Below are 25,596 nucleotides of genomic sequence, written 5' to 3' on the forward strand. Positions count from 1 at the left end.
GAGCACTTTCTTCAGTTTTTATTAATTACCATTTCCACTATATATATATATATATATATATATATATATATATATATATATATTGATGAAAAGGTTATAAGTTTTTTTTAAGCATGAAAACGATGTTACTTTTTGTATTTAATATTTTTATTGTTATTTTTTATATTTCAAGCGGATCTCTGCTCTTGGGCACAAAAAAGTATCGAAATGAAAAAGAAAAAGAAAGCCGTTGAAAAAAACTGGAAATTTGTAGTATGGACAGCGTTCATTCCTAGCAATCATGTTCGAAAGAGTTCACATGGATTATTTTAGCCGTTTGTAGAAGAACTGATGATGAGGGGAGGTTCTGTCACGATTTCTCCATTGTTTATGACCTCACTCAGATTGTTCACAAACCCACCCATGTGCCCGACTCTGACGGCCAGTATGCAAGTCTCCTAGACATTTTTCTCACAACTTTCGCTGAACTATGTTCAGTTTACGTTCTGTCTCCACTTGGATCTTCCGACCACTCTGTTGTATCAATTAAGATAAAAATGAAATGTAAAAAGTCCTCAGACGTACCTCTCTATCGTACAGTATATCGATACTATGGCAGACTGGGATAGCTGCCACACATTTATATCAGATCTACCTCTGTGTTCCATGTTTAAAAAGGATGTGTCCTCTATAGTATCAGACCTGACAGAATGGTTAATTGTAGGTATTGACCGTTTCATACCCTCGAAAAAGTTCCAGTGAAAACCTAACAGCCAGCCATGGTTCTCTTCAGAATGTGCTGCTGCCATTGCACACAGAAATCACTTTTTCCGTTGCTTCAAACATAATAGATGTATGGAGACTACAGCTGCTTTCAGAACTGCCAGCAACTATTGTAAGAAAGTAATAAAGAATGCAAGAGAGTTGTATGCTCAATCTGTTAAGTCCAAAGTAGCTGAACAACGGCTTGGTTCCTACCAGTTTTGGCAAATAGCAAACAGAATCCTGAACAGAAACGTGTGCTCTATTCCAACTATCATCAATGGACTTGAGCTAATCTCATCAGCATCAGACAAAGCCAAACTCTTTGCCAAGAACTTTGCAGCTAATTCTACCCTTTGCGAGCAAGGCCGCCAGCCCCCAATATTTCCTCCTGTATCAGAAAACATGCTATGTGATATACAAATATCTGTACTTGACGTTGCAAATCTAATCAAAAACCTTGATTCCAGTAAAGCAACCGGCCCTGATGATATTCCAATTATAGTACTCAAAAAACTTCAATCAGAACTAGCACCCATACTTACAAAACTGTTTAAATGTTGCCTTAAGGAGAATTGCTTCCCATCACCCTGGCAAATCTCATTAGTTTGCCCTGTATTTAAGAATTCAGGTGATAGGTCATCTCCTTCTCAATACATGCCAATCCTGTGTGTCATGAGTAAGTTGCTAGAATCTGTGTTAAATAGAGAAGTAATCAACCATCTCAGCAACTTAGTGACATGCAATATGGTTTCCATTCTGCTAGATTTACAGCAGATGTGCTTACAGTTATATCTCATAGGATTAGCGAATCTCTTGACGAAGGCAACCTATTTAGGGCAATTGCTCTTTACATATCAAAAGCTTTTGATACGGTATGGCATAAAGGTTTACTTCACAAGATCTCCAGCTACGGTATAGCTGGAAATGTCTTCTCAATTATCAAATCATTTCTCTCTGATAGGTTCATAAGAGTAGTAGTTGATGGGCAAAAATCAGAAGCTCACAGTATTAATGCTGGAGTCCTTCAGGTTTCCATCCTGGACCCAACTCTTTTCCTGATCTACATTAATGATCTTCCAAATCACATCCTTACATCATTCGTAGACATTTATGCTGATGACACTACCATCTATGGTAGCACATCTAAGACCGTAAATGACCAAGTTCTCTCCGATTCTCTCTCCTCTGATCTTGAGCACGTGGTACAATGGGGAAAGGAGTGGCTGGTTACTTTTAATGCATCTAAAACCAAGCTTCTATCTTTACATCATCAACGCTCTGATCCTCATCCGGCATCAATTGAAATGAATGGCTCTCGTTTTGGGGAGGCCTCATGTTTTGACAAGAACCGTCACACTTAATGCTACAGATAAGATTGTTTGTGTTTTTGTGAAACTACGGATATCAGAAGATAATTGAACTCACGTATTATGTTATTATGTATATTTCCCTCCAACCTTTGTCCTTGATGGAAGGGGAAATAAAAACTTGCTCTAATGTTTTCAAATGATCTCAAATAACAAGGGGAGACTTGATTCCAAATATTTCTCATATATTATATCTTCCCTCTTTGATTTTCATACGTAAAGTAAATCTCACGGTGTATAAAGATTATTTGATACTGGAGATATTCATAATTGTACACTATTTCCAAAGGAGGGGAACTATAACATATGAGAAATATTTGTCATTAATATAAATCTGATATAAATATAAAAAAGAATAATATAAACAAATTGTAAATAATATAATTAAAGTTTGGAATCAAGTCTCCCCTTGCTGTTATTTCAAATCATTTGAAATTATATTAGCAAGTTTAGTTTCCCCTTCCATCAAGACCAGAGGTTTGGGAGGAAATATCAGATATTTTGTAATTCATAGGCCAAAAAACCAGGAAAACCAATGACTACGATTGCAACATTTTATGACTGTAGAATGAAGCATATAAATTTCCAAAACATTTACAAAAAATTAGAAAAAAATGGACGTTCCTTTTAACGTGCGACATAAAGGCAAAGTTGACACTTACTATTACATAAATTAAAAGCTGTTCAAAAAACCTTACTTTGTAAAAATCTAATGATTGGTTGTTTATTTCTAAAAGGTTAAAAAAAATGCCAAAAATAGGCTCTGGATTATGGACATTCCTCTTAATGTGCGACCTTTAAAGCAAATATCACATAGCGCACTTCACAATTAAGGTTATTACTTTTCGAACGAGCCTTCATTTGTTAAATTCTGATCAATAGTCATTGAGATTTGGAACTTATAAAATTGCAAAAAAAAGGTGATATATATATATATATATATATATATATATATAGCGTATTCACATTTCTGATACATATATGATACACACACACACACACACACACACATATATATATATATATATATATATATATATATATATATATATATATATATATACAGAATGACGCCCCAAAAACGGGCCCCAACTCTAATTAGGCCCCGTTTCTTAGTGTTTTGTCTGAATGAAATGAAACTTTGGTCATAACTAGTTTATTATATTCAAAGCATCACATCAAAACACTAGGGTCTTTGGCCTTTTTTTTCCATTATACAGCATATGTTCTAGATGGCCTCCATTTAGCTTTTGTTTTTTTGGGGTGACCCTGTATATATATATATATATACAAGGGGCGTGCAATAAGTAATGCCCCTGACCTACTTCCCATAGAAGTAGAGCAACGAAACTTGGCATAGTTATTAGTCTTTCTCTACATAGGAACCACACAGAGTTATGCATTCCTCCCATCATTTGATGCAGCTCTGAAGACAGTTTTTGTAGAGCACCCCAGGTTGGTCCTCCAACCACAACGCGACTTCAGAAATCAAGGCTGCATCATCTGGGAAACGCTTTCCTTTCAAAAACAACTTCATGGCTGGGAAGAGGTGAAAGTCAGAGGGTGCAAGGTTAGGAGAGTAGAGAGGATTGGGGAGGATTTCATAACCACACGCCTGTGTTTCTGATCTGGCGACATGCAAGTTGTTGTCCTGCAGGTGGAGGGTAACTTTGCTGACCTTGCCCCGCCTCTTGATTTTGATAGCTTCCCTTAATTTCCTCAAAAGTGAAGCATAATAGGCTCTTGTAATTGTGGTACCCTTTGCCAGGAAATCTGTCATCACTACTCCATCCTGGTTATAGAAGACTGTGAGTATGACCTTGTCAGCGGAGGGCTGCACCCTTGCCTTCTTTAGAGGTGGTGAGTCCAAGTGCTTCCACTGCAATGACTGGGCTTTGGTCTCTGGATCATTGTGATGTTCCCAGGTTTCATCCTGTATAATCAGTCTTTTGAAAAACTTTGACTCATATTCTTGGCACATCTCTAAATTCATCCTCGAGCACTCGACGCGTTTTCGCTTCTGGAATGGTGTGCACAACCTGGGAATCCATCTGGTAGACACCTTATGCATATACAAATGGTCATGAATGATAGTTTCCACAGACCCTGTACTAATCTTGACATTGGGTTATTTGGCGAATAGTAATGTGCTGATCTTCCAAAATGGCAGCCTCAACTTAATGGACAGATGTCTCATCAATGGCAGAAGGGGGGGGAGACCAGGTCTGGGAGCTGATTCCACAGACTTCCAGCCATGTTTGAATTCACGATGCCAGCATTTTACAAGGTCATATGCTGAGACATTATCACCATAAGTTTCTTTAATTTCATCAAAAGTCTCCTGTGGTGTGCGTCCTTTCAAATACAAAAACCGGATCACTGCTCGACATTCAACAGGCTCCATTTCACACCTGACTCAGTTCAAACACCTGTAAAACAGAAACCACAATTAGTTCAGAGCTGTAATTTGCCACATAACTCGTGGAGATATAAATCATTGCACATGCAAAATTTCAGCTAGATCAGACAACGGGAAGTGGGTCAGGGGCATTACTTATTGCACGCCCCTCGTATATATATATATATATATATATTAGTGTATCACAAAAGTGAGTACACTCCTCACATTTCTTCAAATATTTAAGTATATCTTTTCATGGGAAAACGCTGAAAAAATGATTTTTTGAAACAATAAAAAGTAGTCTGTCTGCAACATATATAACAGAGTTAATTTATTTTCGCCTCAAAATAACTCAAAATATAGTCATTAAAAGGTAAATCCTTGGCAATAAAAGTGAGTACACCCTTTACGAAAGTTGTCAATATTAATATATAACCTGTTAACTCTCAATATTTTGTGTGGCCACCATCATTATCCAAAACTGCCTTTACTCTCCTAGGTATGGAGTTTACCAGAACTTCACATGTAGCCACTGGAATGTTCTTCCACTCTTCAATTATGACATCGCAGAGCTGCCGGATATTTGAGACTTTGCACACCTCCACCTTCTGCTTGGGGATGCCCCAAAGATGTTCGATTGGATTCAAGTCTGGAGACATGCTTGGCCAGTCCATCACCTTTATCCTCAGCCTCTTCAGTAAAGCAGTGGTTGTCTTGGATGTGTATTTTGGGTCATTGTCATGCTGGGACACTGCTCCTGATTGCCGCCACACATGCTTTAGACCATCAGAACCAAACAAATTAAATTTCGCCTCATCAGAGGATAGGACATGGTTCCAGTAATCTATGGGCTTTGTTGACATGTCTTCAGCAAACTGTTTGTGGGCTGTCTTGTGTATTGCCTTCAGAAGAGGCTTCCTCCTGGGGTGACAGCCATGCACACCAATTTGAGGAGTACAAATATAAGTGTGTCATGCCTACAGTCAAGCATGGTGGTGGGAATGTCATCGTCTGGAGCTGCATGAGTGCTGCAAGTATTGGAGAGGTACATTTCCTTGAGGGAAACATGAACTCCAACATGTATGTCAAATACTGCAGCAGATCCCCTCCCTCCAGCATGATCTCCTCCCTCCAGAAACTGGATCGCAGAGCAGTGCTCCAGCATGACAATGACCCAAAACACACATCCAAGACAACCAATGTTTTACTGAAGATACTGAGGGTAAAGGTGATGGACTGGCCAAGCATGTCTCCAGACTTGAACCCAATAGAACAACTTTGGGGCATCCTCAAGCAGAAAGTGGAGGTGCACAAAGTCTCAAATATTCGCCAGCTCTGCAACGTCGTAATTAAACAGTGGAAGAGCATTCCAGTGGCTACATGTGAAGCTCTGGTAATCTCCATGCCCAGGAGAGTAAAGGCAGTTTTGGATAATGATGGTGGTCACAAAAAGTATTGAGAGTTGACATGTTGTATGTTAATATTGACAACTTTTTGTAAGGGGTGTACTCACTTATATTGCCAGGGATTTAGCTTTTAATGGCTATATTTTGAGTTATTTTGAGGGGAAAATTAATTAACTCTGTTATATATGCTGTGGATAGACTACTTTTGATTGTGTCAAAAAATCGTTTTTTCAGTGTTGTCCCATGAAGAGGTATACTTAAATATTTGTAGAAATGTGAGGAATGTACTCACTTTTGTGATATACTATATATATATATATATATATATATATATATATATATATATATATATATATATATATATATATATATATATGCTGGTAGCTAAATTGAATATTGAAATGCTCATAGCTTTGGTTCTCAGGGACGAAACGACATGAAAATTTGCAGGCTTTTTGAAGATTATAATACTATTACTGTTAAAAATGTATTTATTTCAGAAAATTTGACAATACTCAAAAATAAATTAGACACAAGGCCATTCAAAAGTGTGGCGAAAGAGCGCTCTGTGGTCATCCTTGTCACTTTACTTGAGATTTGTCTATGCTATTCCTAGCTACAATCAACAATTACAATAATACCACATTTACTCTAGATAAAATTTTCAAAACGATTTTTTTTGTCTTGGCTCAAAGACCAGAAAAGATAGGATTTTAAATATTTCTCATAATTTTTTATTGTAGTTTTGAAATTAAGGAATAAACTTTGCTCTTAAACGTCGAGAATTTGTTGATTGCTGTAAATGCATTTTTTTTTTTTTACTATTTCAAATATGTTCACGGGAAACGTGCATATGTAATACGTTTATTATAAGCTTACATCAATTATTTCTACTTAATTGCAATGTACCACATCTGCAATCTGTCACTAACGAGATAAAAGCATTCTTCATCTTCGACATCATCTTCGACATCAGCCGCACTGTTTGATTTCTCACGTTCGGAAACGGACAGCGAAGAGAATTGAAAATCGATAATCGATTTTATTTCCAAAATAGCAAAGAATAACAAATTAATCATCGTTTTAAGAAAAACAGAAACAATAATTTAGTAAATTTGCTTTGAATTTGAAATTATTTACAATTCACCAGCTCTCCATCATCATCCGCATCATCATTATCATTAGCAGCATCATTATCATTGGCATCATCATTATCATTAGCATCATCATTATCATTAACATCATTATTACCATTAGCATCATCATTATCATTAGCATCATAATTAGCATTAGCATAATCAGTATCATTAGCATCATCATTAACATTACCATCATCATTATTATTAGCAGCATCATTATCATTACCATCATCATTATCATTAGCAGCATCATTACCATTAGCATAATCAGTATCATTAGCATCATAATTATCATTAGCAGCATCATTATCAGTAGCATCATCGTTATCATCAGCACCATCGTTATCATTAGCATCATCATTATCATTAGCAGCATCATTATCATTAGCATCATCGTTATCATCAGCACCATCGTTATCATTAGCATCATCATTAACATTACCATCATCATTATTATTAGCATCATCATTATCATTAGCATCGTCATTATCATCAGCATCATCATTAGCATCATCATTAGCATTAGCATCATCATTATCATTAGCATCATCATTAGCATCATCATTATCATTAGCATCATAATTATCATTAGCATCATCAGCAGCAGATGCATCATCATTATCATTAGCAGCATCGTTAACATTAGCATCATCATTATCATAAGCAGCATCATTATCATTAGCATCATCGTTATCATCAGCACCATCGTTATCATTAGCATCATCATTATCATTAGCATCATCATTATTATAAGCATAATTATTATCATCATCATTATCATTAGCAGCAGATGCATCATCATTATCATTAGCGCCATCATTATAATTAGCATCATCATTATCATTAGCATCATCATTATCATTAGCAGCATCATTATCATCAGCATCATCATTATCATCAGCATCATCGTTAGCATTAGCATCATCATTATCATTAGCATCGTCATTATCATCAGCATCATCATTAGCATCATCATTAGCATTAGCATCATCATTAGCATCATCATTATCATTAGCAGCACCATTATCATTAGCATCATCATCAGCAGCAGCATCATCATTATCATTAGCAACATCGTTATTATTAGCAGCAGCAAGCTGAGATCAACTACCATTATTAGGAACCAAACCTTCATGTGGTCCTTCCTGTGAATGCCTAATTCTAAATAATCAGAGGAACTAATAGAAAAAAGATCATAACTTACTTTTTTAAATATACACTTGCAATTGCCGCCCGATGTTACCCAGCCATAAAATACGCAAAACATTATATTTAAATTCATTCAGATTTCTTATTTATTATATATTTCTTATAATAGAGCTAATTCTCTATTGATTATTATCCAATAGTGATGATTTCAAAGGATATAAAAAATAAATAAATGATTGGAGTACCGTCTGCTAGAATCGAAACCACTACATTTCGTGATCCAGCCTTCGTCATTATTAATTGCACCAGTTTTCTTACCTTCGGAGCCACGGACAAGTGAATACGAAACGTTTGAAAATTAAGCGACTTTTAACTATAAATGTTTAATTTGGATCATGCGTAAAAGAAAGAGCGGGCGTAATGTTTTATTTGACTTACTCTGCCAAGGTCAACTGTTTTGTTTTCAATTTTGACTTCTTAGCGGCAATTTGTGCCGGTTAAAAACCAAATCAAAACTGTGCTACAAATCAAAATATGCTTTAAACCAAATATTCAGAGAAATTTGTTAGAGACTTTTCGTACACACAACAAGGGCATTTTATATTAGGTACGGCCAATTAATGGCTGCTTTGGTACGCGGGTTATGGTTTTTAACTTAGGTTAATCATAATAATTTTTTAAATTTTCGAGTACTTTTTTTAATTGTATTTGAAAGATTATAGTTTAAAGTTAATTTCTCAAAGAAAATAAGTGTATGAAATAAAAAGATACATGGAATAATTTTATCTCAAATCTGAAAAACCCTAGATTTCATGTAAAAATTCATTATGACAAAAATCGCGTTTACATTTGTCTGGCAAGAAAAATATAAGTTTTCTGGAATTATTTCCAAGTTAAATATTAAGTTAAAGTCTTAAGATAATGAATTAATACAATAAATGTACTTAACTTATGTAAAAAAAAGTAATAATTATCCAAAAATGTATCACTGGTAGCAACGAGGCTCGTCCATTCCTATCAAAATAAACTCTCGCGGCAAAATTAAAATATGTATGGAAGGACAAATTAAGCATAATTTATGTCTTTATTCCAGCATATCGAGCGACATTTTTTTTCTTTTTGAGTCGAAGACGCTCAATCCTTCATTTAAAAATGCATAAAAGTTAATTAAATTCATTAATTATACTATTGACAATTTATTCTTTGAAAAAAAAGTTAGCGCCATTATTTATTAATATTAATACAAAATTATAATCGGTTAAGAAAACAATTTATAATCATTGAAAAAATTAAACACAAAAAAAATACAGACTTACGTCAAAATTTACCATAATGTTTACGTGAAATTTAAAGTTGATGAACACAAACGGGCGGGTAGTTGAAAAGAGGAGGAGGGTGAGCAAAACAGACTGGTTTTCATTTTAACTTTGCGCATCCGTACTTACCGACATGGAACGTTCGTATAATTTTTGCCATTTTTTAAATTAAATTATTTTTCTATGTTCCTGTTTTTCAATTTAATTTTTTAAACTTTATTTTCCAAGATTATATGAACATTATTTTACGTTGATAATTATACGTTCTTGCGTGCAGTGGAAATATTAGAATCTTCCATGTAAAGATTACGTTAAAAATATAAGCGTAAAAAAAAAAGTAGAAATAATTTTTGCAATTATAATTTTTTTTGTGTGTGAAAATATTAAATAAACAATGCTGAATTCAATGATAATATTGGTAGTTCGAGAAATTAATTTTTCTTTGCGTTATATCGAATTCATTAATACGGACTGAAGTCTTTTTTTCGTAATGTTCCTGTAAAAATTATTTTATTTTTATTTCATTGTTACAAATTACGATGCTTTATTTACATAAAAAAAGCAAAAATAAATTCTTGCGTTTTTTTATTTATTACTGAAAACCATAACTTTAGTAAAGGTATCTTTTGTTTAAAAAAAATAATACATTTTCACTAAGATTTAAATAAAAATAATTAGTTCATTATATTCCGCGATCATTATTTGATAAATACTGAAACTTTCATTAAAATCGGTTATTTCCTGATGTTTGGTGCATTTTTAAGTAAAAGGAGAGGTCAATTATATATTATTCCTATTTACAATGCCTCCCCACAGGACAGAGTTAGACACCAGGGTCGTTTTTTAATATGGAGAAAAGGAAAAAAAAATGTCTCAGTCGTGAAGGATTTCTCCTCCACTGTCAGGGAACAAAAAATTGAAGCGCAGTATCTGAAGAACAGATACTACACTTTGAGGGATTTATTTGCTCCCCCACTGAGCAAATTAGGCACAAAGTCGATTTTTAAAGTGAGGAGTGAAGGGGAAATGGGGACCAACTCCCCGGGGAGTAGGGGAGCTGGATAGTGACAATTGGTATGAAGGGTTGCCCCTACATTGACCAAGGTCTTATATGTGGGGTTTCCCCCACATATGGTCTTTGCTTGCAGTATCTGCCGGAACAGATACTACACTTTGATCTTTATATTTAATTTATTCCATTTAAAGAAAAAATTACAATTAAAAAAATTCCAATATAAAATTAAAACATTTAAAAAAGTAAAATCTCCAAAAGACAAAACAAATTTAGGCACAAGGCCCTATAAGATCTGGGGAGGGGAGTGTTGCAGGGTCTTTGTAACTAAAGTAAAAATTGGAGTCTTTGGAGACTTTACTCTTGACTGGCAACATTTACCACAATACCTCATTCACTCTGTGGAATCTAAAGCTAACTAATGAAAACCCCAGCGTTTTTGCAAAAAAGATATATATACAATTTCTGTGTGTGTGTGTGTGTGTGTGTGTGTGTGTGTGTGTGTGTGTGTGTGTGTGTGTGTGTGTGTGTGTGTGTGTGTGTAAAAAAGTTCAAAGTTTATTATAAGTTTTGCTTTCGCTTTCGATTTAAGCTGATACACCCAAGTCATATGGATATATATTTTTTTTGGAATCACAACTTTATAATATACAAAAATTGATAGAAAATTTACTCTATAGTAATATATACAATATCTGCATGAATTCAAATATCATATTTAAGCGTACTTTATGGCCGGGCTATGCCGGGCGTCCCTGCTAGCTTAGATAAATACTTTTGCAGTTTTAACAAGAGCTAAAATAATATCAGAACGTCTCCACTTACACTGAGCATCTACAAAATGCCAACATCAATATATTACATAGGAATGAGTCCTTTGTGGGATTTCTACAGATCCCACTAGTTATTATTATGATATACTTTAATCACGCAAAATAAATGTTAAAATATATTTTAATACTAGAATTAAGTTATGCTTGAAAGCAATTCTGTTTTAATTGTTCTAATTATTCATAGCTTGATATCAAGTGCAAATCTCTCTTTTTAAATATTTTCGTATTTGCCTCACTCTTTCTCACTCTATCTGAAGTCAACCACTTTCTAATATTTCTTAATGTCTACGAGCATTTAGAGAAAGAGTGACTCTCTTTTTCAGCATTGCCATCTAATACCTATACATACGCAAAGGCAGATGGCGAAAATAAGTCTCTTCACTTAAAATAAATAAAGATAAAATATAAAGTAGGGAGACTCGTTTATTTTTAGATTGCCTTTAGTCTATCAGAATTTTAAAATTTTCACACAAAAGCAAAGTTGAATAAATAATAGTTGTTGTTCTGACCCAACGGGTAACAGGTACATTTCGACACTTGATTTTAAAGCATTGCTCACTGGATAAAAAAAAACAATTCAAGCTCTCCGGCACTTGACAATGTTTACGTTGGGTTTATATTGAGATTTCGCTGAGATTCAGCACGTGTCAAATAATAGCGTAGAGGTAATAGAAGCACTGGCTGTCGGCTCAGCAGTCGAATTTCGATCCTGGCTTGGGGCACTTACTTGTTAAGCAGCACTTAAACGTTTGTGATACAAAAAAACAGTATGTTTTCAGATAACTACACACACACACACATATATATATATATATATATATATATATATATATATATATATTAGTAATGGGTCGATTCCAATATTTTGCCCGATTCTGATACAATTGCTGATTCCGTACTAACTTCCCGATTCCGATACAATTACCGATTCCGATTCTAATTCTTTACAAATCTCTAATTATTTAACTATAAGATTGTTATTTGCCTCGATTATCGTAAAAACACATGTAAAATATGCAAATATTTTTCTAAATGTCAAAATACATTTGTGGAGAGTGATCTATCGATTTTAACTTTACTGGTAATTTAAAATCAATAAATATTTATTATTTTATCATTATTACCAGCAATGGAAGATTTTACTTTAAACAAAATCAAGTAAAAGAATCGTTTTGGCATCGGAAAATAGGCATCAACTTTTCCGATACCGATTCCGATACCCCCAAATCTTCTGATTTTGCCGATTCCCAATTCTAATTCCGGTTAATTGTCCCAACACTAATTTATATATATATATATATATATATATATATATATATATATATATATATATATATATATAGAGAGAGAGAGAGAGAGAGAGAGAGAGAGAGGGAGAGAGAGAGAGAGAGAAAGAGAGAGAGAGAAAATAAAAAGGAACAAACCGTATTATGTGTTCATCAACGTTTCGTCTTTATTTCGAGACTTCCTCGAAATAAAGACGAAACGTTGATGAACACATAATACGGTTTGTTCCTTTTTAGTTTCTCTATTTTGTCGGAATACTATTTCCATTATTTTCATCATATATATATATATATATATATATATATATATCATTCAAACAAGGTAGTGTTTGAATATATGGTTAAGTGGTAGTTTTAGACATTTAGAACTGCTTTAAAGTTTCACCGCTCAATCATTTGTTGACCAAATTTCAAACAATTATTACAGTTATAGATCACCTTCGCAGCTATCTTGTGAACAAAAAATTCAATTTTCGTTCAGTAACACAAAAGTTTTGACGAATTTACTGGTGTTCAAAATTGTAAAAATATGCAAGGAGGTGAGCGACGCTTTTTATGACTGGTTTCCATAACAATCGCCCCCCTTCAGCGACTACTGCTGCTACTAATTCACTGCTGTCGCGAAAAAAGAAGTAACAAGTGAAATAGAGAGAATGGAAGCATAAAAGGGAGATAATTTGGGGGGATTTTATTGAAAGCAGACGAGTGCCGTACATTGTTATTACATATGTGTTTATGGGGGCAAAAAAATAAGACTGAACTTAAACAAAGAACGTGAATTTATTGGAAGCCAGAAAAAAATCATGGATTACAATAGAAAACTGCGAGCATAAAAAGTAGTATGGTTAAGCTTAAATATGGAAAAATAAAGGACTAGTTGTTTAAACTGGAAAAGAAAAGAACAAGATATTCCAGTAAAAATATGATAAATATATAACTTAAAATATTGCAGTATTAAGAATTTTTTAAAAATTCAATTTATAGCATATAACTTTTCCAGTTTTAACAACTTTATTTTTCCATGTTTAAGCTTAACCATATTACTTTTCATGCTCGCATTTTTCTATTGTAATATATACATATATGTATATGTGTGTGCGTGTATGTGTGTGTGTACACGAAAAGATTATATTTGGTTTACAGAAAGAAAAGTGTAAACTCAAATGAATTACTTCAACATTAATAAAGTTTTGAATATCTAACCATAATTCTTCCTTTAATAATGAAATCACTGATATTAACCAGGAAACTTCCCTAACCACTTTAATTTAAAATACTTAAATCTAAAAACATCCCTTTTTCTTTAAATTTGGCTATTCTGAAAAAGCCATACACTCCAGGTTCTGAGTTTTATCACCTCTGCATTGTCATATCTGAAGCTATATGTATAATTACTTCTCCCCCCAAATATCAATTTAGTTAATTCCAAGAGCGAATTTATTCCCCAATGTAAGCATAAAAAAAATCAAATATAAACAATTCAAAATTACTTAGCTCACCTCTTAAACCTATGGCTATAAGCTTACTTAATATAAAAGATTTCTTCTAGTTTTTTTTTGTGTGTGTGACACTAAAAGAGATGCTGTATCCCTATTGCTTGTACATGATTTTTTTCCACCTTTAATCTCACTTTTTCCTATCCTATTTTAAATTATCTTAATTTATTTTATTTTTATTCTATTTTTTTATATATGTGTGTAAATGCATTTATACGTTCATATATGTATATATGTGTATGCATACAATTATTATTATAAATTATAATTCTGCATTAAAATTAATCAACCTTGATTATATTCCTGTCTGGGTCAAATTGATCCTTTCTGACTTATATTTATCTGTTCTGAAAATAGATATAGAAAGACGACTTTCCACTCCCCCCTCTCGTTCTCCATCTCTCAACTACGTCTATTGCTCTCTCTCTCTCTCTCTCTTTTTCTCTCCCCTCTCCTCTCTTTTTTTAAATATCCATTCTTCCTCTCTTTTACTCTTTTCTTCCTTTTTAATTTTCTCTTTTTTTTCAACATCGAGAATTTTATATTATATATATATATATATATATATATATATATATATATATATATATATATATATATATATAACTTTGTAGACCGTTCACGTTCAGAAATTCTTGCTTGATTGCTTGAATCTTATATATATATATATATATATATATATATATATATATATATATATATATATATTTACGGAGCACTTTGTTAGACACTGTTCCACGAATATAAGGTCGCATATATATGTGTGTGTGTGTGTGTGAGCGTGTGTGTGCGACCTTGTATTCGTGGAACAGTGTCTAACAAAGTGCTCCGTAAATTTTTTCTCTACAGGTATTTAAAACTTGATATATAGGGGAGTTAGACCTGTGGAACAAATTCAATTTGGTTTTAGCCAGTAAAAATAGCTGCTAAGAGGTCACAATTGAAAATTGGAACTTGGCAGTGATACGTCAACTTGAAGTACATCATGGGCAATCACGTGCTGGTATGGAGCATGTGATGCAGAAAAATGACAACATCATCGTGAAAATAAGATTCAGCACGAACTGTGGCGAGTTGAGCAACAATATGTTTGTTCACATTACATTTAAACGTCTGCATGTTAGTACAAACAGGGAACAAGGGGGGATTCAAAAGTCTAGCAGCATGATGGAAGAAACTATTAGAGTAGAAGGTTTTCCGGCTTCGGGAGAACTCAATATTGAAGAAGTGCGATTTTGTTGCTTGTCGAGTTAGTCAGGAGTATATACATTGAGGGGACACAAGTGCTATAAGTTCATCAGACCGCATTCCATTAAAGTATTTGTAAAACAGGCGAAGAGATGAAACGTTGCGGCGATAAGACATAAGTTGGAGTTTGGCCGATAGTACAGGGCCTATCAGATTTGAGACCCTTGTTTTGAACCCTTTCTAAGAGTCAATGGCAGATGAACCAGATGTGGCAACAATACTCCATGCATGGACGAATTGTGGCTTTCTAAAGGTATATGATGCTCTCTGGTGTGAGTAATGTGTAGAGGGAGTCCACCTTATTTGTAGCAGTCTTTGGAAAATCCTCAATGTATTTGTTCCAATTCGTGTTACCTGTGAATGTTAAGTCAAGTCAGGAGGATTGACCTTTAAGTAGACCTCAAAACGGACGGATTTAACCAGGCTTGTATATGGTGAAGGCAAAAATACGGTGTTGGTTTCATTTCATGGCAAAAACACAGAAAATTCCTACCAATGTTTCAAACGTGTATGAATTATTATTACTTCTGTCATGGGTGTGTAGTTTAAAGAGAGAGGGTGGGAAGGGGAGGAAAGATAAATTGGGGTATGAAGACGTTGGGGAATAAATAGAGAAAATAAAGAAAGATAAAGAGACGGAAAGAAAAAGGAAGAGGAAAAGCGAAAAGAAAAAACGACAGAGATAAGAAAAGAAAGGCGGAATCGGAAATAAAGAAAGACAGAAAAAAAATTGTGGTGAAAATCACAAATAAACAGAAAAAGGAGAGAATACACAACAGAAGGAAAAGAAAAAACGAAAGATAAAAGGCGAAAAGAAAGAAAGGTAGAAAGAAAGAAAAAAGAAAGAAAGAAAAAAAAACAAAGAAGTGTGTTGAATAGAAAGAAGGAAGGAAAGGAAAGAAAAAAAAGGAAGGGTAGTGGAATAGGGCGTTAAAAAGGAAAAGAGTGAACGAGAAACGTTAAGAAGAGGTGCTCATTAAACTCTGTCATCCGGGTTCTTCTGGTGTCACCTCTCCTCCTCCCACACCACCGACAACACCGATGATTCTCCCCTCCTCCCCTTCCTCCACCTACTCACTACTACTACCATCAGAACCTCGTATCCGATTGTTTGTTCCTTCCAGTAAATGACTCTTGAATGTAGGAAACGTCCAGGTGTTTTTGTTTGTTTTTTTGCTCCTTCAGGCTTCTCTTCCTTTCCGATCCTCCTTCGTTTAACTCAGCTGTTGAAAAGCCAATACAAGAATTGCAGGGTCCCCCCCCCACCACCACCCACCTTTCCCTTTCTACACAACATTTTTGTCTTACAAAAAAAATAAAATATCCACCTGTCCTGTTTCAATATTAATTGTGTCGATAAATCATTCCTCAATTAACACTCCTCTTTCTTTCTTTCCTTCTCTTTTCTTTCTTTTTCCTTTCTTTCTTTTTTTTTCTTTTTTCTTTATTTTTTCTTTCTTCAAACCGTGTCCTCACGTATCGATGGGTAACTTTGCTTGATTGGCTGATTTTCTTTCGTCTGTCGCAACAAAGATTGAAATAGATGCTTCCTCCCTCAACGTTGACTAGAATTGTTTTATTTTAGACTTAATGTCCCTATGCGGCGATGCCCGGGAGTATTTGTACTCCGAATTTCTTTTTTTTTTTTTTTTTTTTTACTTTTCATTTTACAAGATATTATTCAAGATTTAATAAGTACTAGCATGGCTACCATTAGTTATCCGTGTTGTGTTGCGGGGGTGGGGACATATATTTCGGATAGTGTATATTGTCGTTGACACAAGACATTCATAACAAGGGATACATATATAATGGGGACACATAATACAGGGACTGATAATAACATTTACATACATTACACACACACACACACACACACACACACACACACACACACACACACATCATATTTATAACACAATAAGAAATGCGAATTCATTATTCAAGGAGGGGAATGTGTAATACAGTTCTTTTACATCGGAGGGGGAGAATCATTACTGATGATGAAGGAGGGGGACAGACAACACTTAAAGAAGGTCATACAAAGTTCGTTTAGGATGATGATCAAAACACATTTACCTTTTCCTTTTTGTAATGAAGACGACGAGAAAAGTTTACAAATATTAGATGACACTTTATTCATACTATCTGGATGATAATGATTGTCAGGGATTCAAGCCTCCTCAATTACAGTGTCCTATTTTCCTCCTCTCGGTTCCAAGAGGGCGTCAGCTCCCAGTGTGGCCGACTCGAGCGCTCTCTGGCCCTGTCTCTCACTGTCTGTATCTAACTTCGAACCCCGTCTCAATATATTGAGAATCTCCTTTCTTGATGACGTCAGAGGCACGCCTCGCCACGTGAAATTTATTCACTTGGATTTTACCTATGTATGTCCAAACACACTTTTGGTAAAGAAAGAATTCCCAATCTTAATTGTTCAATATCTAACCTATTTTTAAACATTATTTTTAAATTCGTATTTTCCATTCTTTAACTGACATATATTTAATGTCCAGCTATTTCTAAAAGAATGAACAATCGACTGAATTCCTAAATTTAATATCTATCTCTGACATAAATAATATTTAGCTCTTTGCCTGAACAATGACAATCGTTCTGCATTCCTAGGATTTCAATATGCAATATTTTTTAAAACTTTTCTTACTGGGTTCGATTCTAGCCTTTTCCTAATATTATTTCCAAACTTATCTAGTTTTGTTTTCTTACTTACTGTGGTCTGTCCCTTTTCATAACACCCGGAAGTTTAACATATTTCTGTTCAAACTTCTATCTCTTTATTCCTCTCTATTGCTTAACATAAGAGAACTACATGACGAAAAATTCAGAATTACTTCCCTTTAGTAATACCCCCCCCCTGATCAAATCTACATGAGTTTAGAGTCAAAGAATAAACGCTTTTCTAAATTTTAGATATTATTCATCCAGGTCAATGCTGATCAAGAAAGTACCAACTTTGTGGGTGTTTATTTATTAGTGTTTTTTTTTTTACTTTTAGCTGGACATATGCACTCAGCGACAGCTGTTCTCCATATAATAGACTAGTAGGACTATCCGGCGTTGCTTGGAGGCGTATAGAAATCAAAGTATGTATGTAACATATTAATATTAAAATTTATATTTCTCCCTCTTTCCTCAACCGTCTCTATATCCCTTAGTAACTACACAGTTTCTATCAAGGTTATCGATTAGTGTTGAGATGATTAATCGGAATCAGACCTGGGAATCGGAAAAATCAGAAGTTTTTTTTTTGGGGGGGGGGGATCTCAGAACTGAAAAAAAAAAAAAAAACAAACAAACAAACACACAAAAGTTATTTTACTTATTTGTTTATTTTTTAAAACTTTTTTCTTTTCTCAAATGAAACCAAATTGAATCCGAAAGGACTTTTCCATTATATCAAAAAAGGGGGTGTGTTAAAATGTTTTTTCTTTATTTTCTTATTTTCTCAAATGAAACCAAATTGAATCCGAAAAGACTGTTCCATTATATCAAAAAAGGGGGGGGGTGTTAAAATGTTTTTTATTTATTTATTTGTTTGTTTATTTATTTGTTTATTTATTTATTTGTTTATTTATTTATTTTTTTTTTCTTTTCTCCAGTCAAACCAAACTGAATCCGAAAGGACTTTTCCATTATATCAAAAAAGGGGTGTTGTTAAAATGTTTTTGATTTATTTATTTGTTTATTTATTTTTTTCTTTTCTCAAGTCAAACCAAATTGAATCCGAAAGGACTGTTCCATTATATCAAAAAGGGGGGGGGGTAAAATGCTTTTGATTTATGATGGGGGGGGGGTATGACGCCAATGATTTCGACGATCGTTTTTATAACCGTAGTTTAATAATCAGCCACTCAGAAGCTTCAAAAATTATTATAAAAAAATGTCGAATTTTGGATGCAGTCAGTTCGCCGTCGGCCTCCATCTCGAAACAACTCAAGATCGGGATTGCATTGATTCTTCGCCGCCATCTTTGTTACTAGGAATTACTCAACACTTGCAATGATTCTTCGCCGATTCGATTTACTGCTGCCATCTTTGTTCAACATAATGCCTCAACACTTAACAATTCTGCCTATTTTCTAATGCCAAAAACGATTTTTACAGTCGTCGTTGGGAAAAAACAACTTTATGGTTAAATATTTACAGATTTATAAAGAATCGGAATCGGTAATTGTATTTGAATAAGGAAAAATATTGGAATCGCCCCATCACTAGTTCAATTCAACTAAAGACTTGCTAGGAATAAAATTATGCTATGATTTATTTGCTATATCTGGAGTATTGAATACATATTAAGCTTCAAGTGATTGATTTTACCAGAATTTTTTGTTTCAGATGATTGACTGGGGTCAGAAACAATGAAAAAAAAAATGGTAGTCAAATAGTGTACTTAACTTTAATTATTTTGGGACTTATTTCTCTATCTCTCAATATCTTGAAATAGATTTTTTATCTAGAGTTTATACGACACTTTCAAACAAAAATATAATGAATAATAAATAAAAATAAAACAAAAAGGACAATTGTATATTTCAATGAGAAATTTTATTTCGATTTTCTTTTTTGCTTCTTCTAATCATTTCTTAACTAATGCTCTTTGTATAATAAAACACCTTTGTGACGTAGTTATATCAAAGAAACAGAGGATAGGAGAAACTCAACTCACTTTTTTTAACAAAAAAAAACCCCTTTATATCTGGTATTTCCAACAACGCACTTTGTCTAAATATTTAAACAGTTAATTTCTCCCTCTCTGGCTACATGTGACTTTCCGTCTCTACTGTGACATCATCTGCATGTTTTGAACACATGCTTCTCTTTTCATGTCTGGAACACATCTGCTCCGAACACTCTGCTTCTCCGATGACATATCCTTTTGTCTCTGCTGTGTCGTCATTTCGCACAGCTAACTTGGTCATTTGCATATCTGTATGTGGTTGCTGCTGCTGCTCCCAGCGTCAGCAACCCTGTTACAAGTTTAAATGCTTTCAAATTCTTTCTAAATTTTTAAAGGGTCACAAAGTAATTCATTCTTAAAAAAAAATGATTAAAAAATGGCTGACTTGTTTATGAATGAACCGAAATGCATTATGGTAGATTTAATTTTTTTTTTTTTAATTATTGTTTTAAAAAGTCATTTCTTGTATCGTATACTATTGACGGAAGAAACTATTAGAGTAAAAGGCTTCCCGGCATCTGGAGACCTCAACATTGAAGGGGTGGGATTTTGTTGCCTGTCGAGTTAGTCAGGAGTATATACATTGAGGGGACACAAGTGTTATAAGTTCATCAGACCACATTTCATTAAAATACTTGTGAAACAAGTGAAAAGATGAAACATTGCGGCGATCTCTTTTTTTGGAGGGTGGGACCCTTGCTAAGAGTCAAAGACTAATGGTAGATGAAGCAGATGTAGCAACAATACTCCATGCATGAGCGAATTGTGGCTTTGTAAAGATATATGATACTCTCTGTTGTGAGTAATTGGTAGAGGGAACACACCTTGTTCGGCACAATCACGTTGACACACCGGTTCTTGTCAGATCACCGAATTTAAGCAACGTCGAGCCTAGCCAGTACCAGATAGGTGACCATTTGGGAATGCGAGGAGCTGTATGTACCGCGAGGTCATAAAAAATAGCAGGTTGGGAAACTGACGCAGTCTATCCTTCTCTCGAGGGTAGATGAGTCTCTCTTAAGCTGTGGTAGGCAACCCATCTAGTGATGGCGTCATGATAAGACATACCGTTAATATCCTTAGCGAAACATCAAGTATTCAGCTATGGACAAGATTTGAATGACACTACAAACTCGTGTAGTGGGTTCAATCTTGGCTGCAGCCGCATATTACGTTTTTTTTATGTTCTTTGTAGCAGTCTTTGGAAAGTCCTTAATGTATTTGTTTCGATTCGTGTAACCATTAATTCCTTCATCCTCAACTGGGCACTTTTCTACAGGTAGGGGTCACCGATATTTTCGAAAGTCATCGCCTCTTTTCGATTGTCTAGCCTTAATCTAAATCTACGTCAATTTCGGTTTGACGATGGACGCAACAGTTAATGCGTCACGTTTGTTGATTTGTTAAATGCTGGTATATTTGAACAGTACTAGCTCAATATACCAGCATTTAACAAATCAACATAGCTGTCCCCCCTCTAATCTTAGAAAGGTCCTCGTGGACAACACAAGGATTTTGCAACGAGAAAGTAATTGTAAAAAATTAAAAAATATTTGAAGCACTATATATAAAAACCCAGCACCTATCTATAAATAGCATTAATTTTGAAAGTAGCAATAATGTGCTGAAATGTTTAGCATAACCAGTATACGACTGGTTTTACTAACATTGCCTTTTATCATCCTAATTTTTAATCGAGTTTTTTATCACTCGTAAATGTATATTTTAATCGACTTTTCATTGACTCTTTTTATCATTCGTAACTATATATTTCACTTCTATTTTTAATATTTTATCTCCACCTGATGATGATTCAAAAAAAAAAAAAATCGAAAGCGCTCGTGTGAACCATGGAACATTTGTAAATACCTTCCATCTTGAAGTTAAAAAAATCTTACGAAAGATCGAAAAAATGAAAAAAAGAATCATAAGCAAGGTATCTCTGTTGTTTTTAATAATGTTTGCCTGAATATATATATATATATATATATATATATATATATATATATATATATATATATATATACTAGCAGGCCGCCCGGCATTGCCCAATCGTAAAATGAGCTTAAATATGATATTTTGATTAATTTAGATTTCGTATTTATTATTATATTATATTGGACCCAATATATAGTAACAGTTTAAAAATTAAAAAAAAAAAAAAAAAAGTGACTCGTGCAGCACCACCACCAAAAAATCAACACCAAAACGTTTAGCTTACGATTTACCTTTTTCTTTGACGTTAATGATTGTACTATAAAGAGATGTTTGCTGCAAAGCAAAAAATTAAAACATGAACCAATAGCTCTTATGTTACGCATGCATATTCGTAATGCCATCGTTCGACCTTCACCTGGCAAATCTCATTTTTTTTAATTTTCAAACTTTTGCACCGATTTTCCCCAGCTAAAATCCAAATATAAAGTTTCGCGTGCGTTCGAATACCCTATATATGAAGTTCCATGTCTGTAGACCAAAAAAAGATGGAGGAGTTTGGGAGATAAAAATTTGTAAACAAACATACATAAATATATATATATATATATATATATATATATATATATATATATATATATATATATATATATATAAGAGGTTTGTGTTTACTATAAGCATTTTACGCAAATATTATGCCAGTATGAATCATGTAGAATATATGCATGAATATAATTACACGTAATAGTTAATTAAAGATGATCACCCCATAAGAAAACCGAAAAAAAAACTAATAAGGAATTAATCAAAATGAATTCGCAAAAAAATAAAAAATAAAAACATAAGAACGGTAATATCGTTCATCAAATTTCGTTCGTGTTTGTTTACAATATCACGTCAGCTGACATTTCGGCTTGACGATGAATGCTTTGGAAAAGTCACTTGTGATTAATGTTTAGTTTTAAAATATGAAAAAGAAAAATGATTTGTGGCGATTTTAAATGGTACCTCTTCCTTTTTCGTAAATTGAACTCATTAATAAGAAAAAATTAAAATAAAATGGTGAGGTTCACTTGGGCTTGAACAAGGGATCATTCGATCTGTAGTCGAATGCTCTACCACTGAACTATACTTCCGGATGTCAATATTTTTTTTTTTTTTTAAAGATTTATTAAGATTTTATTATCTCCCTTGCCGGTGTAACTCATAAAAATTCCCTTATAAAAATTATTCTTTTTGTCTATAAGAAAGAAGCAGTTTTTAAGATCGGATTTTTCGACTTTCCATATTTATCGGATAGATTTCTGTACAAAACATATCTAAGAACATTGCCAGACATATAAATTAGTTTTGTGTGAAATTTGCAAAAGATAGGCTCAGCCGTTTGGGAACTTATAAGGAACTCTCTCTCTCTCTCTCTCTCTCTCTTTCACTCACACACACACACACACACACACACACACACACACACACGGTGACTTTTATATAATAGTAAAAATTATTAAAACCAACTTCTTAAAGTACTCAATCATGGATATGCAAGCGACTTCGTGAATGTTAACTAATTTGAAAAACGAACGTTAATTAATTAATTATTTTTACAGTTTCTTATGAGACGATTAGTTTCATTTCACTTTTATGCTAAATTCTATTTATGTATATTTTCTACATTCTGCATAATTGTGTAGAATTTATGATGAAAACTTTCTAGCATACGCACATGTAGTTATATAAATCTGTACATCAATCTATATATCTATAAAAGTGAGAATGTGTGCGTATGTGTGTGTAATTTTGATTCTGGAAAGGTAAATTCACTCGTCAATTCATGCATTTGAACAGCAGTATAAAAAAGAAAGAGAAAAAGAGTGAGAGCAAAAGGGAGCACCGGATAAAGAGGGAGAGAGAGGGATAAAGAGTGTGAGTAGTAGAAAGAGGGAGAAAACGAAAGAGAGAGAGACATACTGGGGGAATGCGAAAGAGAGGGGGAGAATGAGAAAGAGAGAAATGACCTTGGTTCAAATATGGAAAAATTGTAATTTTGATCCAAGAAAGGTTGATCTCACTCGTCAGTTTATCCATTTGAACAACAGTATAAGTTTCACTGACCGGGGGGGGGGGGGGAACAACCATGATGTTGTAATTCATCATTTTTAAATGAATATTCAGGTGCCATATTTTCTGGTTGCAAGTTCAATTAAATGTTGATCAATCAAAAATTTGATTAGCAAAATAACGAAACTGATAATGATTTTCATCCTCTATACAAGGTCGGATTATTATTTTTTCGATTAGATATTTTTTTTGTTTTGTTTTAGCCTTTTTCAAATAATAGAGAAATAAACAATGCAACGGAGGGGGGGGTGAGATGGAAGATAGCGTTTCGAATTTTATCTTGCAAATAATTAGAGAGAAAAAAAAAGAAACAAAATGAGACCATTTTAATGTTAAAAGATTATCAGAATTGCGTTCAGCGTTTAAAGGACACATAAAGAGCGGGTTTTAAGGTATCACATGTTCAACAACCCAAGCATCAGCATCGTCATCATATTCGGTTTAACATTCGTTTTATATGTTGGCATGTGTGGGCGACTTTTGTCAATTGCTACCAAACTAACTTATTTCTGGCCAGGTCTTTATCATATCTTTTTTCCAGTTGAGTAGCAACTATATTTGCCATCCAAGGCGGTCGTAAGATTATTTATTTTCATGGAATTACATTAAAGGATCTAATTTTAGACTATTGTCCCAGATTTTCCTCTTATTGCAGTACTCGTATGCACTCATCATCAAAGAAAACCAAAGATTTTTCAAAATAAAAAAAATACGTATTAGTCAAATCATAAAACAATTGTTAAATTAATTTTAATGGCTATGCAAACTGGATACACAAACAAAGACTGGACGCGTCATCAAAGAAAATCAAAGATCTTTCTAAGCAAAAACGTATAATTCAAAGTATAAAAAAAAATGTTAAATTAAATTAACTGGCTAAACAAACAAATATAATAAACTTTCAACCGCTTTAATAAAAAATTGTTTAAAAAAAATTTTTTTTAATTTGAAAATGTTACTAAAAAATTATTTTTTTATAAGAAAACTACAGCAAGGAATCAAGTAAATAAAAAAAATTATAAATAAACTTTTCGCGCTTTTTTTCGTCAAAGTTTTGAATAACACTGTCAAAATTCAGTCCATCGGCAAGTTCCCTTTCTATGGAGAGAACTGCCAAGTCTGTAAGCCTTGTCTGGCTCATTGCTGATCGAAGGTAGTCCTTTGTGAGCTTTAGTTTCCAGAAAGAGCGGCCACAGCTGGTAACGCTACTAGTTGAGCTTGCTATACTATTCGTCTTTGCTGTTGCGCCCATTGCGAAACCAGAAGTGGCGAAGGTTTAAATTAAGGCTAATGAATCGAAAAGAAGGGATGACTTTCGAAAATATCTGCGAAAAAAAGCGACCCCTCCCTATAGGGTGAAGGAATTAATGTATTAAGCCAAATTTTCGATATTTGTCATCCGAAGCGTCGAGCTTCAAAACGACACGGATCTCGTGAAATTTCGTTGCCT

The 25,596-nt window shown here is 33.8% G+C and overlaps 1 protein-coding gene and 1 long non-coding RNA gene across 2 annotated transcripts in view; both read right to left on the reverse strand.

Annotated features, from left to right (window-relative positions):
- LOC145242656 (protocadherin gamma-C4-like) overlaps positions 1–25,596 on the reverse strand; it is a 655,877-nt gene that overhangs the window by 350,104 nt on the left and 280,177 nt on the right. The window lies entirely within an intron of this gene.
- Positions 16,556–22,078, reverse strand: LOC145242660 (uncharacterized). Its single transcript, XR_013862787.1, has 2 exons — positions 20,032–22,078; positions 16,556–20,000 (listed from the first exon to the last, which is right to left on the reverse strand). It is a non-coding gene; the product is annotated as an uncharacterized LOC145242660 (long non-coding RNA).

Source organism: Euprymna scolopes, chromosome 21 (assembly GCF_053919585.1).
Source record: "Euprymna scolopes isolate OS-2025 chromosome 21, ASM5391958v1, whole genome shotgun sequence".
In the NCBI taxonomy this organism is placed as follows: domain Eukaryota; kingdom Metazoa; phylum Mollusca; class Cephalopoda; order Sepiida; family Sepiolidae; genus Euprymna; species Euprymna scolopes.